General features: G+C 32.3%; 1 protein-coding gene across 3 annotated transcripts in view; it reads right to left on the minus strand.

Annotated features, from left to right (window-relative positions):
- Window positions 1-17,427, minus strand: part of LOC135131939 (paired box protein Pax-6-like) — an 84,719-nt gene that overhangs the window by 3,756 nt on the left and 63,536 nt on the right. The window lies entirely within an intron of this gene.

The raw sequence follows: 17,427 nt of genomic DNA on the forward strand, positions 1-17,427 counted from the left end.
CATATAAACATAAACAGTCCAAATTATGTATTTAATGACTAGTGAGACACTGAGAAAACATGTTTTCCCGTTGGTTATTTGTCTGAAATATATTACATTTTGTCCCCTTTTGTGCGAAATGCGCCTCGTTGCAATTGTTTAGAATTACTTATACAGGGCATTGATTACAGAGTGACTCAAAAAAAAATGGATGAGTCAATTTATTTCATTGATTAAATCAGCGGTTCACTCCATTTTCCCGAAAATTAGGGAGTACAATACTATTATGATTAGTATTACTCTGCACGTATCCAAAGTGTCCTTGCAAAAATGTTAATAAAGTTAGCACAAAATTTTGTAAAAGAAAAACTCATTTGAAACACACCTACGCGTAGCACGCTTCTTCGTATTTACTTTAACCTTGCATACATATCTTTGTTGAAACTTGTAGGGATTCTCATAAAAAAATAATATTCGCCAAATCAAAATCCGTAATTTTTCGAAAAAGCTAGATATGATTTATTGTACTTCAGGGGCCAGGAAAGTTCTGTCGATTTGTCTTCGTTATACAGGATTGATGAATTATATACAAATGACTTTTAACTTTGCCATAGATGTTTGCAATGCAAATGGATCCTCTGAAGTGTTTGTTATACCCAAATCAGGGTGCCAAGTTTTTTTTTAGGTGATAAATAGTTATCCAACTAGTAACTGTGTTTTGCAGTGTTGCAACTAAGGTGTAATATAGTGTACTTCGAAACGTTGAGAGGTAATTTTGTTGTAGTCTTCTTCTATCTTTGCGTGGTCGCTGGATTAATCCTAAATTTTACAGTCGTCGAAAAAAAGTGATTTTTAGGAAATCAGTTTTGGGATACTACTGCTTTGGAGAAAAGTACTCGCAACAGAACTTTCAGTTGAACAGAATCACATATACTGTAAAGATTGTGTTTAAAACGTAGTTGTCCTTTGGATAAGTGTCAAGTGAGTTTGAAAGGCGTAAATGTCTAACATCTGCAAGTTTATAATTTTATAACAGCAAACACGATTGTTGAAGCAGTACCTGTAGTCCTCCAGTAATTAAGATGTGTATGTACCTGCGTTGAAAGAAGAAATTATAATTGCGGCTAGTGGTTTGATTGACACGGGTAGGGACGGCTGGGACTTGCTAAAGCAGTGCGGGAAAAATTTAGATCCGCGCTTTAGAATGGTCCAAGAGTTTTTTTTTACAAATTTTGCATCATGGTGGAGTGATACCTTACAAGAATAAATCCTAAATAAAAACACGAAATGGAAATAACACCTAAGGCAAAGAACAGAAACCAACTATGAGCAATATAGACAACAACGTGATTTAACAAAATAAAAGTTAAAGAAGCCAAAGAGAAATCTTTGAAAGAATTTGGAAAACCATTCTACAGAGTATTAAAAACAATGAGATCAGGTAAAAAAGATCAACCTAACCATGTTCAAAAGAAAGATGGCTCTGTAGCAATCGAGGAATAAGAAATTATGGAACGCTGGGAAGAAATTACCAAGGTCTGTTATGTACAAAAGGCGTACTCAAAAATGCAGTGAACACAAACCACCATTAACCAAGACAAACATAGAGAAAGATGATATAACATACAAAGAATTAAAAATTAAAGCATGACACGAAGAGATAATATCGAATGATTGGGAATTAAAAGTCATTCTCCCCATCTACAAAAAAGGAGATAACAAAGATTGTAATAATTATAGAGGAATTATGCTACTCAGCTCTGTGATAAAATTATACGAGCAAATAATTGAATCTAGACTTAGACCACTCATCGAACCGACACTAGAACAGTCGCAAAGTGGGTTCAAGAAAGGGCACAGCGTACAAGATCATATAATTACCCTTAAAGATATTACGCACAAGAAATTCTAGCATCTAAGGGGAAAACATGCGTAGAATTTTTAGATCTTGAAAAGGTTTTTGATAGTGTACCACGGGGAAAAGTCTGGAATATGTTAGAAGAAAGAAACATCCCTGACAAGTTAACGAAAATAATAAAGAGCCTATATAAAAACAACAATAGTTAGGAAGGACTACGACAAGGTGTCACAATCACAATATTCATGGACGGTATCATCAAGAATGCAAAACGAAGACAAAAAAACTTTTTGTAAGATACAAAAAGATAAATTGAATAACAATATCCGAGTGTGCGTTTGGCGATGACGTTGCTATAATCGCCAACAGCGGGAAATAACTTGAGCAGAGCCTTAAGGCACGGAAAAACGTTTTAGACATCTATCTTTTTGGAATTAGTATTGTATAATGTTATAGGTTATTATTTTTATATAGTATATATACTTCGGTTTTTTTTAGTTCTATTTTCTTATTTCCTGTTTTAAAATTAAGTTGGTTTGTCCTGTGATTGGTGTTGTAAACACTGTTGGGCGTAAATAAATATTATTATCATTATTATTATTAATATTATTATACATTCTTAAGGAAAAAAAAAAATATGGAGGAAAACAAAAATTAATGTTGATCCTAACAAAGAGATTGATAAATACGACACAAACGATGGAAATGAAGTTCTTAGGAGAAGTCAGAGGCGCCACAATTATGGACAGAATGAGGACTACAGAATTAAGGAAAGATTTAGATATATCGGATACGAATTTATTGACCAGAGACAATTAGCATGGGTATCGACAGGCAGGTGAAACAAATATGGATAGCTAAAGCACAGATTAAGAGAGGTAGATCAAAATTGACATAAAACAATGAACTGGGATCAATCTTGACTAAGAAAGGAATCACGTGGAGAGAAGCTAAGACGACCGAATGAAATGTAATTTGTGTTGTAACCCCACACCGAAAGGTAAAAGGGGCACTTTGACAATATTGTATATACGATATTCATTTAAAATTAAATGAAATTTATACTTGGGTACTGGCGCCCTGCTGTACCATGACTACCGGCGCCATTAGAAAATTTCCGATTTCTAGATGGTTGGATTAAATGTAACGACGAAAATTAATTGTAGTTGGATTCTAAGGAACGTTGTTCGCAAATATTTCTTTTGTTTGATAAGTTTACAAAAATCAGATGTTAATCGTGGTAGAGAACCATTTTTTGATGATGTGGTTTACGTTTTCTGATCTAAAATATGAAATATTCGATTCAAGTCGACTGAATTCGTCAACTATATTGTCCCAGTTGTTTACTGCGGCAGTTTGCTTTCTGTTCTTTGCAACTAAAATTCAAACACTTATCCAAATGTATCATTTTTTGTCTCAGTTTTTTTGATAACGTCATATTGTCATTAAAGTATTGGAAATCCAAGCAATCCAACTAAGATATACTTTCTCATTAGACTGGTTTTTATTAACTTATACTTATAGAAAAATTAAAGAACTAAAATAATTCTTATATATCGCACCAAACAATTTGCTTCAACAAATTTTTACTTGGATCTTAATTGCCAACACAGTAACTACAGCGACTCTTGGTACATTGGTACTGAACAAAAATGGAGAGAAGTGATGGCGAAGGAACAACCAATTTGATAAATAGTAAAGAATAGTAATAAAAAGAAAAAGTAAAATAAGCAATGACGGATTCCATAAAGTAGTATTTATAGGAGGGCACTTGAAAGATTATTGCTAATGAGTACAAAATGAAGGAACCAAAAAAGGATGGTAGAAAAGACAGAGAGGAAAAGATATTGTCACGGTGCATATACTAATATGAATCGAAGCTCACATAAACTATAAAGTATTAATTATTTATTTTAGTGTCCCCAAAACATTCTGCTAAATTTTTGAATTGCGTACATAAATATCATTAAAACTAAAGTACGAAAATATAAAGAGAAAACCCGTCACAACATTTTCTGTGTCAACATTTTCAAAATTACTTAACCAAGATTATTAGATGCTTCACTGGCTCTGACTTTTCACTGTGAAGGAATTGAAATACATCACATCTTATATTCATGCCAGAATACAAAATTATTGAAGATAATTTACGTAAGGACTTCTAAATTTAAATCAGGGCAAAGTCCCTGTCTCAGGGACATCGCATCAGCAATAATTTTCCAGACTTAGTTGGTAGGTGTACACTACATTGATCCAAAGTCAAACAAAAGTAGTTATTACAAACACATCCCTTGTGTTGGACCATCTTAAAAATTATCAAAGAGACACCCTCTCCACGATCTCGGCAATAGCGTTAAAGCGACACCGCTGTTTTCGCCTTTGCTTTGATTTATGTACTTACTTAAATAAAGCCTCGGTAAATATGATTTAAGTAATTATCCTGAGATCGTGGCGGTAAACACATCCACGTCTTGTTTGTGGGGATTAAACGAGCAAGAGTGGGGTGGGAGAGCTAGGGAACTCGCAGGGGTCGGTGGTGGTTCCTCTCGCTTAGTTTGGGTGGGCGTCCCGTAAGATAAGACATCCCGATCTGCGTTACGGTGGAAGCAGCCATCCAGAAACTGGCGATAAGGACCAAAGGAAAGAGTCACGAACGCAGGGGCGGCGGTAGAATTGCGCCCATGGCTGTAGGTAGGCACCTACACCCTCGACATACTGTTAGGGGGAAGTATTTTGTTTTTCCTTCCTTCATTAATGCGTTATTTATAGACAGGCATTAATGAAAGAGCCTCGTATTATCCATTTCAGATCAATACCGCACGACAGTTTTCGTGATTTTCTAGCCTAACGCGAAGATGAATATGTAGTGACTTTTTGTATAAGTATGTAGGATTTACTTTACTATTTCGAGGGAACTGCCATTTGCTTTTCCACAGATTTTAAATTTTCGTATTTTTTACTTCCTGTTCGTAAGCTAGCAATTAACTAAATAATTTCAAAGTAAATCCATAATTTATGATCTTTTGCCTCAAAGTAAATGGGTAAGTACTAGTGCCAAAATTACTCACTCGGAATAGCGTAAAATTTCGAAATTTTTCCACAACAAAAAGATAGATATGTAACCGTAACCGTTACATTTTTTTTATTTAATTATTATTTGTCATAACCTTCAACGTTTGAACATTCCGCAACTTACGAAAATTGTTCACATTTGAACACAGCGAAAAAATACGGTATATTTATTGTTTCTCATTAATCCTTCATCATTAAGGTCAGGAGATCATAACTTTTACAATTCAGAAAATTCCAGATCTGTATTTAAAACGTAGTCTTCCCAGTTAAAAAAATTGGTCGAAGATTATTTCGACAGAACTTCCCTCGCCACTGAATTACAATCTAGCTTTTTCGAAAAATTATAAAAATTGATTTTGTGAATTTTATATTTTAGATTTTAGACATTACATAGGTATCTTTATTTTTAAAGATATCTATGTAATGTCAAAGTGAATGTAAACAAGCGTGCTACGCGTATGTTTCAAACGGATATTCGATATTCATTTCCAAAATTTTGTGGTAACGTCATCGACATTTTTGGAACGACATGTATTACTTTGGATAGGTGCAGTGTAATACTAATAATAACGTATTGTATTCCCAAAATTTCGGGAAAATGTAGTGAGCCATTTTTGATTTAATCAATAAAATAAATCGACTCTCAAAAGACTATGACTAAAAATAGTCACCCTGCATAAGTAATTAAAAAAAAAAATGGTCTAAAGAGTTTCCCTCGCTGTCGGAAACGTGACCACTGCATGCCCTTTATGTTTTGTTTACATTTTTGTAGCGGGGTATTTTAAAATAAAATGAGTATTAATGTTTTCAATTTTGTCATTATTTGACATTGACATCTTTGTCATTTTTTTTGTGATTGCTATCATTGCTTATTACAAAAAAATTAAATTGGAGGAAGTCGTCTCTGGGGTGTATAATATGTTGCCTATGCAAAAATTGTCAGGCGTAAACAGATAAAAGGAACACCCTGTATAGTACTTGAAATTTAAGACAAATACGTCTGCAAAATTTCAAAGTTTTTAGTTTTGCAATTCTTGATTTAATCAATAAAATTAATTGACTCTGTCATTAATTTTTTTCAGACACCCCGTATAAGCAAATCTAAAAAAATATTAATGCAGTGGTAAATCACAAAATATAGACTCATCATTCTTTACACATTTAAGATAGCATTTTTTTAGCAAAATTTTGCGGCGGTGTCATCAAATTTTTAGGGGGGATGAGCAAATACGTTTTGATCAAAATTTTACCATGCTTATAAATATAAAACATCTCCAAGATTTCAAAGCATTCGGTTTTGCAGTTCCTGATTAAATCAGTAAAATAAATTCACGCATTCATTAATTTTTTTTAGTCACCCTGTATATGCAAATCCAAAAAATATGAATGGAATGATAAATCAGAATTATAGACTAATCATATTTTGCACATTTATGATAGGATTTTTTCAGCAAAATTTTGAGGTGACGACATCAATTTTTTAGGGGGGAATAAGCAAATACATTTTGACTAAAAATTTACTATGCCTATGATAACTTTAAAACATCTCCAAGATTTCAAAGCATTCGGTTTTGTAGTTCCTGATTAAATCAATAAAATAAATTCACGCATTAATTAATTTTTTTGAGTCACACTGTATCTGCAAATCCAAAAAATAAATCACAAGTACAGGCTCATCATATTTTGTATATTTTAGATACGATTTATTCAGCAAAATTTTGGGGTGACATCATCAATTTTTTGGAGGGGATAAATAAATATTAGGGATGTACCGACTAGTGGCCGACCGGTCGGATAAGCCGACTATTCGGCCGTTTTTCATCGTCGGCTGCAGTCGGCGACTAGTCGGCTAAACAGCCGATCGGTCGGCTTTTTTTATTAAAACTAAAATAGTATATAAAACAATTAAACCCGGTTTACAGAACCTCAATTACATATTTAATTGCGATTTAATTTTTAACCCCGCGTTAAAGTATCATGTGCCCGATTCTACGCCAATCAGACGTCGCTAATGGCCTTGTTAAATGCGCGATCAACTTAAACTCAGTTAAAATATTGTATAAACTGGCCCTAAATTGTGTTATTCTTTATTTTTGTACTGAGTTACTAAAAAAATTAAATGTTAAAATTATCCAAACAAATTTAACACATTTTTTGGAAAACAAAGGAACTTTAGTTATTCCTTTTATTAAAATAGAACAAACCTTTAAGGTAGCCAGAGAAATAGAAAAAAAAACACACTGTTTGTCGCATTTATAAACCGGTTTTAGCAAAGCCGAACAGTCGGCCGACTAGTCGGTTTTTACTGGCCGAACAATCGGCTAATCGGTTAGTCGGCCAGACCTGCAGTCGGTACATCTTTAATAAATATATTTTGATTACAAATTTATCATGCGTATCATAACTATAAACCATCTGTAAGATTTCAAAGCATTCGGTTTTGCAGATTCAAAATTAAATTGCAAAATGTTGTTTCATAATTTTGATTTTTTGCCAAAAATCTGAACGTTTCGGGTAAAAACTCAATTCGGAGTCATAAACCACATGTGTAGGACTATGTTATTTAATGCAATTTAAAACCCATTTACTATGTACAATTTTGAAGTGACGTCATCGCATTAGTGGAGGGATGATTAGACAAATTTTTGTTAGCGTTTTACCATGTACATGATTCCTAATATAAATACAAAATTTCACAACAATCGGTTCAGTACTTTCGGAGATTATCTGTCTAATAAAAATCCGGGACGGCAGACAGACGGACAGACGGACAGATGGACAGATGGACAGACAGACGGAAACGGGAGACCTATTTCTTCGTCCTCTAGGGATCATGAAAGATCGAGAAAACGTAAAAGTAGAGAGTCGGCCGACGGACTTCCTTTGCTTACGCTCGGGAAGTAAAAAATGAATGCACTGATAAATTACAAGTATAGACTCATCATATTTTGCACGACATTTACGATAATTCCGCAAAATTTTGGGATGGTCTCATCAATTTTTTACGGGGGGAAAAACTTTAAATTTTGATTAAAAATTTACCCAGTTTACGATAACTTTTAAAATACCTGCAAGATTTCAACTTACTTACTTGTACAATTTTGAGGTAACGGCATCACATTATTGGTGGGGATGATTAGATTTATACTTGGTTAGCATTTTGCCATCTACATGATATTCACAATACGCATATAAAATTTGATAATAATCGATCTGGTAGTTTCGTCGATTATCTGACAAACAAAAATCGACAGAGATGGCGGACAGACAGGCAGACAAATTGACAAACAGACTGATAGGCATGTAGATGGACGGAAGCGGGAAACTTGTAGTCTAGGGGTCATGACACATCGAGAAAATATTAAAGTAGCCCGATGGACTCGATTACAATAAATACTTCCATATTTACGCTCGGGAAGTAAAAATGTTAATTTTCGAATTTATTAAAAATCTTGTACTTATTACTTGTTTATGAATTTAAATTTAATTTTATATAAAAAATAATAATTTGTCCACAAGAGTTAGATTTTACAAATGTTGAATTTAAATATTTATTTAAAATTTTCACACCGTTATTTTCTCAACACGGTATTTGCAGAAACCTCTTTATGTCATTATTATATAGATATTTTTCTCTTCTCTAGGTAAAGTATGACGCAATGACGGAAAATACAGTGAGGTTATGACTAAAATGCTACTCAACTTGAGCATTGATTAAATACTTGAGGTAATTTTTACGATTTTGTCAAAGTGGAGTTGCAACAAATTTGGCTACCTCACCGGATCTATTCCCGTTTTAAAGTAACAAATAAAAAGTATTTCACTACTGCACGTGGCCTACCTAAGTGTCTGGTAACTTACCATTGTTTGTGTTTATTGAATTTTGTGGGGGATCTTCTGTAAAACGCTTACTAATTCATAGTCATAATCAAAAACGCACAATATCTTCAGCGAAACTCTAGAAGTTGTTTCATTACCTTTTACAAGCTACTGATAGGTACATCTTTATTATTTATCTAATATTTTATATATCGTTTTCAGCTATGCTTTTTTTGATTTACTTTAGTGATTTCTTATTAAGATTTCTTTTTTTTTGGCGTCAACAATTATTATCAATTAAAAAAAAATGCAACAAAGTTGTTGCTATTTAACCAAATTGACTGATTGGATTTACCGGCTAAAACAATCAAAATACATGTAATAATACCCACAACACAGGCTTTATTCAGCGCATACATGACAGATTTTATGAGAAATAATCCGAATCTGTTGCTACTAAAAAATTTAATCTTTTATCATGAAAATTTAGTTGTGAATAACAATTTTTATTAATTGTCGAATATAAATTAATTTCCATTTTTTTGTTATTTACCATTGTTCCGAGTCTATTTACAATTTTGTCTGAGTATTTTAAAAATGATAAAACAAAACATTTCTAATTCTATTTATAGCACTTTTATTGTGTCGGCATGTTTAAATTTTATCAAAAAGTACTTTTTTTGTTACCTGTAATTTTCATTTTATTATAAAAATTTTGAAGAAATTCAACAAAGGTTACATTATCAGAATTACCATTGTCTGTTTAGTAGTATTCATGTTGAAAAGTTAAGATAAAATTTCAGTGTGACAGGAAAAATAATAAAGCAATAAAAATTCAAGAAAAATTGCTATCCATAACGAAATATTAATGATTAATAAATAAAATTAATTTTTAGCAACACAATAAGCGAAATTACAAAGACTTTATGGTGGATTGTGTGGAATTTATGTACTGATTATTTAAAAAATCGCTGTATTCTTAACGACTGATAACACCGTGATAAAATTTCATATAAAACGCATTGGTTATGGTTTTATGTTCATGCTCATCACTTTACCAGACTATGCAATAGATATGGATAATGGATACATCTACGTTTCGATTTATTACTCATCAGTCATCATGATACTCTTTGTAATCAGTTATAAAATATATAAATATAAAATCTGTCTAATTTTTTCTAATTTACTATGTGTCTTAGTAATGTGTTAATCTACGAATTAATAATTGCCACAAAATCCAACCTTTAAATAAATAACACTGAATATATTATATTATATACAGTCAATACAGCAGAACGTGAAATATGTGTAAAGTCTCTGCTGCAAATGAACTTCTCTATTATCTCCCCTCCACTCTTTTGAAAAAATAGCTGCGTGTCGTTTTGTCTCCACACCCTTTCACAGCCACCTTTGATTAAATGATAAATATGCAGCCCTGTCGGACGGAATCGCAAACATGAATGCTCCGGAAAACGGCCTTAAAAAGTGGTGTAAATGAAAACGTTCGCCATTTGTGTAATTCGACACTGTGAATGTTGACATATCAATATATCAACGCACTCTCGAACCGAGTGAGTGGCAAAGGGGCGGTCCAAACCACCCTTTTTCTAAAATGTATCATATAATTCCCAACATAAAGAGCCATAAGTATCGGTTATGAAATATGGCAGCCCTCATAATAATAGATTATATTCCTGCACCAAATTAGTATTGTCGGTGACAACTGGCTGTGAATGGTCGACTAATCAAGCGGCACTAAACGATGCCGAAGGGCTGCAGTTATATACAATTACCGATAGGAGCAATCGAGAATGGTTGTGCGGCGTATAGCTTGACTTGTGCCACTTTTCTGTAATAGGGTATTGTCTTAGAGTCGCTACCGAATTCGATCTTTTCGGTCTCAGTGATTTTTAAGTGCATATCTACATACAATACACCATGCCGTGATCTCTCATAGTAGAAAAACTGTGTACTTAATTTACTAAAATTTTCAGAACTGTCATAAGTTATGGAAGTTACTTAGGATTTATTAAGGCATTGTACATTTAGTTAAGCAACGCATTAGAAAAAAGTGGAAATAAGTACTTATCTTGGAAATGATAGCGGATATGCATTTGTTCTCCATATTATTCTAAAAATTTCGTTAATGGAAAACACTGCGTAAAGAAGTGCAGCACATGGTAAGTCCACCACTGGGTTAATTAAATAAAAAACTTTTAATTTACAAATTTGGTTTTTTACCATTTAATATCCATGAAAAATTAAGCCCTGTAGCAATTATAGTTATTAGAGAGTCCATATTTTATTGCAGTGTAGCTACAATAACCAAAATGTAGAAAATAAAATGCTAAACAAATTTTATCACTTTCTGTTTAATAAATGTACTTTGTTTCAGCTTTGTTAGTGAATAGTACGATAAATTAATCAGTGGACAGCTGGAGGTTTCAGTTAATGTTCAAACTATGTAGTACGATTATTTTACGATACTGACATAGTTCAAGCCTTCAAGCCAACATATGCAAAATGAACCAGTGTGTAAAGAAATAATTATTTGAACTTTACTAAAAAACAACGTCACGCCTCGTAAAAAACGGCTTCCTTCTGGTTCGCCGAAGTGCCGTTTTACATATTAGTTGCATAAATAATCATTAATTATTATGTACCGTCAAAATTAAAAATGTAATAAGAATATACAATAGACTCCTCTGGTAACCAAAACAATTAAAAAATAAATTTAAAAAGCTAAAACAAAATTAACTGCGATTACGCGTGTAACTGTTAAATATTGAAATGGTAATAATCATTTATAAATAAAATCAACAAGAAAAAAGGGCTTTTCAGTTTAGGCAAATACACTACCGGACAAAAAAAATTCGGACACTTGAATTTTTTGCGATTACCTGCAACTGCTCGAACTTTTTAAAAAAATATTCCAAAAAGCAAATGGTTAGTGTATTCATTAATAGAAAACACAACTTTATTCTAGAACATGTGGAAACAGAAAAAAAGTAAAAAAAGTTATAACAGTAAATACCTATTAGCGTAACTTAATAAATATTCAAGTGTCCTGTTTTTTTGTCGGGCAGTGTATTTATGTTTTAGAGTGTTAATTTTCTAAATTAAAAATATACTTATATTTTGTGCCGTTCCGAACATTTTATCTTAAAATAATAACGAATTAACTATAAAAATATTATGGATATTACTTAACTATTGATGTATAGAATGTACAAATGTTTAATGCTGTTTCAATTAGGAGGTAATTGTTTAAAGAGAAAAACAGTTTTGTACAATATTTTAGAAATTTGCTAGTAGGTAACTCTTATGAATTAACTAAATAAAAAAATTAAGTAATCATATCCCTTAACTACAAAAAAATTGGCAGAAAGTTATTTCAACAGAATTTATCTCTCCCCAAAAGTATAGTACAACTAATCCCGCTTTTTTGAACAATTATAATATTCGTTTTTGCAAAACTTTACTTTTTTGTGATGACCTTTATACAGTAAAAATAATATAGATATTATTATATTATTGTCTAACATCTAATAGACATCTTAAATTTGATAACAATCAAACAATCGGTCGAGTAGTTTCGGCGATTATCTGTCCAACAAAAATCCACACAAACGACAGACGACAGACAGTCGGAAACGGGATACTACATTTTTCGTATTTTAAGGGTCATGAAACGTCAAGAAAACATAAAATTACAATACTTCTTCGCTTACGCTCAGGAAGTAAAAAGTAGGTATAGTATCTTTGGATTATGCTGTAAATAAAACGATAATGACATGTAATTTAAAAAAAAAAAACAAACATAATTTGTAGATGAAGTATCTAGTAATATTGTTATCTATCTGTTTATAGAGTTTGTTGGCTATGAAACTGGCTTCACACTTTTTTTCTCCACCTAGATGTACATGATTCATAATTCTTTTTAACTAATATTAAAAAATACATAATTACTACATTTCTTTATTTAACAACACAATCGTACAAAATTAAAAAACTTCTGATCAAGCTATTTGGATTTAGTCATTTAAAAAAATTCGAAAATTACATTAAAAAAACTATGTAAAAACATTTTTACTTTCCAGCCGAACTCCAGGAGTTTATAATAGAATCACTTGGAGAAATGATATTTTCTTAGCGTTGCACTGCTCCAAAATACAAAGGAGCAGGTTTCCCCTTGCCTTTCGGTCTCTGCTGTTTGATTATTTTGAAGTTTGATATGTATGTCTAGAGTATCTTATACCTATGTATATATTTTGATTAAAAAAGCTGGTGCGTTAGTGCTATTAAAAAAATATGTTAAATTAATCTTTATGAAACTATGGTCAAAGGAGCACGTCACGGTTCAGATTCCACATGAAATTTACTGAAGAAAATTTTGATGTGACGTCATCAATTTTTTATAGGAAACGCTCTAATCAGTTGTGTTTTGTCATTTTGATGATAAAGTTAAAGTGAGTTCAAAATTGCAGGGTAATCGTTTCTAAAGATTCGAAAATTGATTAACTTGTAATAAGTTTTTAACAGTCGACAAATATCAGATACAGACACTTAAGTAGACAGGGCAAAACAAACAGCTTTGAAACGGCGAAAAAATGTGAAACGAAGTAAATATTCACTAAAATCACTCTAATTAGATGCAGGAACAGAAAATTAAAGTTATCATCCTCTCTCAAATGATTATTTACTAACGTGACAATAAATAGAACAATTAAACTAAGACTTGTCCAGTAGCCCTTATTTTCTTGAACTATCCTAGATTCTCAAACTTTTTTCTGAAATGGAGGGTCCTGTTGTTCCGCTTGTAATCCGACGTTTCAATAGGGAAAAATACATGTAAACATACCCAAATTTCACAGAGAAATCGTTATTAATGCCATAACAAGAGAAATGTTCCGAATAGTACACGTTCGGTAGTGAACACATGTCCCTTAAGTTGGTAGAAAAACTGTTTTAGGTTTGCGCAGTGAAGCGAGAGCGGCTAGATTGTGAATATAATTGAAAAAGGTGGCCGTTTAATAGGGGATTTTCAAATAAATTATTGTGCATTGACGCGTACATTAAAAAATGTACTTATGAATCAGCTTTAGACATAAATATAGCGCAATGACATTAGCAGGTATTAATTTTATTTATTTAGCATATGCGACGGAACAGTGTAGTCGACGTTTTCTCATTTCGTTTTAAATATCTGCAAATCTTGTCATCTAATAACACTATTTATTTTTTTAACTTGTCTCTTTATCCTATTCCAATCAAACCTGCTTTGATAACACAGTCATTTGTAGATACTGTATAATAGAAAATATAAAACATCATAAACGGTGAAGCCAGTTTTAGAAATATCGTCATCAAGCCTATTGATTACTTTTTATCGAAAGTATCTTTGCCCGAAAATTTAAATTACCTCTTTTGTAACACGTTTAAAGTTATCGTTGTTGTCCTGATACAGAGATAACTTTTTAATGGTCGGAAACCATCAGGTCTACACGTGAAGAAGTCGTCGCTAATAATAATAAGTTGTCAGGTCTGAGGAGGGAGTCGGGTGAGCAGCAGCAGGGGTACGGCAACGGCAACGGCACACTACCAAAGCAAATTACTCACACTCAAATGATTCCATTTCAATATCAGGACAAAAGAAGGGCTCCCGCTACACAGCCACCGTCAGAGTAACATGCATGTATCTGATACCCATAGATAAGAGGAGACAGGCAGCAGACAGAGACAGAGTCTCTTCGCCGCCGGAACTTGAAGAAAACAATCATCTCTTTATCGCTGTAAATATTTACTGGCTAAATCTGAGAGCTTTTCGATTGTTGAAGGCCAAAGAACATCGAAAATTGGAGCAGCGAGAAGCAGATGAGATGGCTTAAAGCTAAGTAAAATACTGTCCGTTAGATTTACATTTTTCTGGTATATTAATTTTATTTTGATTCCTGTGGTATGAAAGTCGTACTTAATACCTCCAATGTGTCACAGAGTTCGTACTAAAAATTGATAATGTGTGGACACAATTGGATGGGTACATATTAGAACATAAATAAATTATAATGCAATATTAAGTGCCTATGATTTTTTTGCCATAATAACGATCTTACAAACTTACCAAAATTAGTCCATTTTCGAGAAATTGTATAACTCTCTTATTCCCATTTTCATATAGTGTTTCTGTATAAAAAAATTAATTTTACTTTCCGAGTGTAAGTTAAGGGAGTATTGTAATAAGATCCATCTGACGAATGGATCTTATTGCATGGATTTTTCTTTTTTGCTCGACGTTTCATGACTCCAAGAATACGAAAAAGTAGGTCTCGCCCTTTCGTCTGTCTGTTGTCTGTCCTCTGTCATATGTCTTTTATCGTCTGTCGTCTGTCATCTATGTCGATTTTTATTAGGCAAATAATCTCCGAAACTACTTGACTGACTGTTGTCAAATTTTAAATGTATATGTATTAGGAATATCATGTAGTTGGTAAAACGCACCAAAATTTGTTTGATCATTTCTTCCAATAGTGGGATGACGTCATTTCCAAAATTTATAATAGTAAATGTTATTTAAATTTTATAAAATTACAGACACTTGTACTTGTGGTTTATGAATTCGTGTTTTTTACCCTAGACATCCAGATTAAAAAAAAAAATGTATAACAACATTTTGCAATATAACCTTGAAACTGCAAAACTAAGTGCTCTGAAATTGTGCAAACGTTTTTAAGTTATCATGAGCATGGTAAATCGTTAATCAAAATTTATCCGTCCTCCCCATCCAAAAAAAAAAAAAAAATAATGATGTCATTTAAAAATGTTGACGAATAAATCGTATGTAAAGTATACAAAATATTATCACTCTATACTTGTGATTTATTAATGCATTCATAGTTTTTCGAATTACTTATACGACTCACGCTATTTTATCGAAAATTTGAGCATACAGTATTGTGACTACATCTAAATAACTTTACTTCATCTTTTTAGGTTACATATGGGAATACTGAAGATTCGAGGCTTTCACACTTCCCTTTTTTGCTTATTCAAGTGCATTCAAGTCAACCTATCGTTCGCATAAATCTGAAAATAAATATAGAATTTTTACTTTCAAAAGATTATGTTTTATTTGCGTTATAGAAAAAACAGCCTGCATTTTAAAAAGCAGTAGGCCTAAAATCTTGTGAAATTATTTTGTAAATGGTATTATTAAATATATCACTTTTTCATAATCAACCTTAAAGTTCCTTTGCATTTAATAGTATATTACATAACGAGAATAGTAAACAGCCTATTACGCACGAGTTTAAAAATTGCGCACGAGCCCCGTAGGGGCGAGTGCAGTAATTTAACGAGTGCGGAATAGGCGTTTGCATTCGAGTTATGTACTATACTTTTTCTACGACCACCAAAAAAAGCACATTTTAACAAAAAATGTATTCCATTTTATCATAATAATTAACATACTACGCAACATTGAATAAATAGTCCATAAGGACGATGCTTTGAACTGTTTCGAAATTTCGCCAAAATAAGCGAGACAGCAACATTCTCAGAAAACGATTTCAGTTTGTTCTTTAATCTCCAGTCCATAAAATTTGTAGAGATTATTTCATATCGCTTTTTAGATTTTGCTGCCACAAGGTAATCTGTCGCCTCATTAAGTCATTATCATTAGCTTTGTCGACAATATTTGGTGGTGTACAAACAATCTCGGAATCTGATTCAGATGAAATTATGTTGTTGTAGTAATAGAGAAACTCACAATCCACAAAATACCTTCTTTAGACTTTTCTCTGACATAAATTTTGTATTTTGTCAACAAAAGTCAAACGTGCATGCCTGCCACTACGCATATACTAAAGAAAAAAGTTCCTATTTGCAGATAAATAAAGGATTAATTTATTACAAAAAAGAAGGATAGTATATGTAGAATATAATTCTTAACTAGATTTATCTTGAAAATAAAAAACATTTTCATATTATCACTGTAAATGGTATAAGAAGGTGAGTTGTACTGCCAACATATTTTTAGTAAAACAAATAGTTCCCTATTCCTTACACACAGCCATTACACACAACTGTGCGTAAAGAATCATTTACACAGTGACTAGATTGTACAAAATTAGCTATTTACAATAGTGGGAGTAGAAAAAGTAATTTTAAACCATTGTTACAATAATTTATTGCTATGACAAAAATCGATCCAATGTTATTTCGACACAACTTTTCTCGCCCCTGAAGTACAATAAAACCTATCCAGTTTTTCCGATAAATTACAAAATTTGATTTTGCGATTTTTTTTATGAGAACCTCTATAAGTTAAAATAAAGATATGTATGTAAATCTCAAGTAAATATAAAACGTGCTACGTGTAGAGTTTTGTGATGACGTCATCAACATTTTTCGGGAGGTGTGAGTCTGGCTCGATTTTTGTTAGACTGATAATCTCCGACACTACCAGACCGATTGATTTTATATGTGTATTACGAATATCATGTAAATGGTAAAACGATAACCAGACTTTGTCTGATTAATTATCTCCACCAACAATGTGATGACGTCAGCTCAAAATTGTATATACAGTAAATGAGTTTTAATTTGTGTAAATAACATAGTCCTACACGGGCAGTTTATGAATTCGTGTTGAGTTTTTACCCGAGACATCCAGATTTTTGGAAAAAAGTCAAAATTGT

Source organism: Zophobas morio, unplaced genomic scaffold (assembly GCF_036711695.1).
Source record: "Zophobas morio isolate AGI-343-1 ecotype UQ-CSIRO unplaced genomic scaffold, CSIRO_AGI_Zmor_V1 ptg000002l, whole genome shotgun sequence".
NCBI lineage: Eukaryota > Metazoa > Arthropoda > Insecta > Coleoptera > Tenebrionidae > Zophobas > Zophobas morio.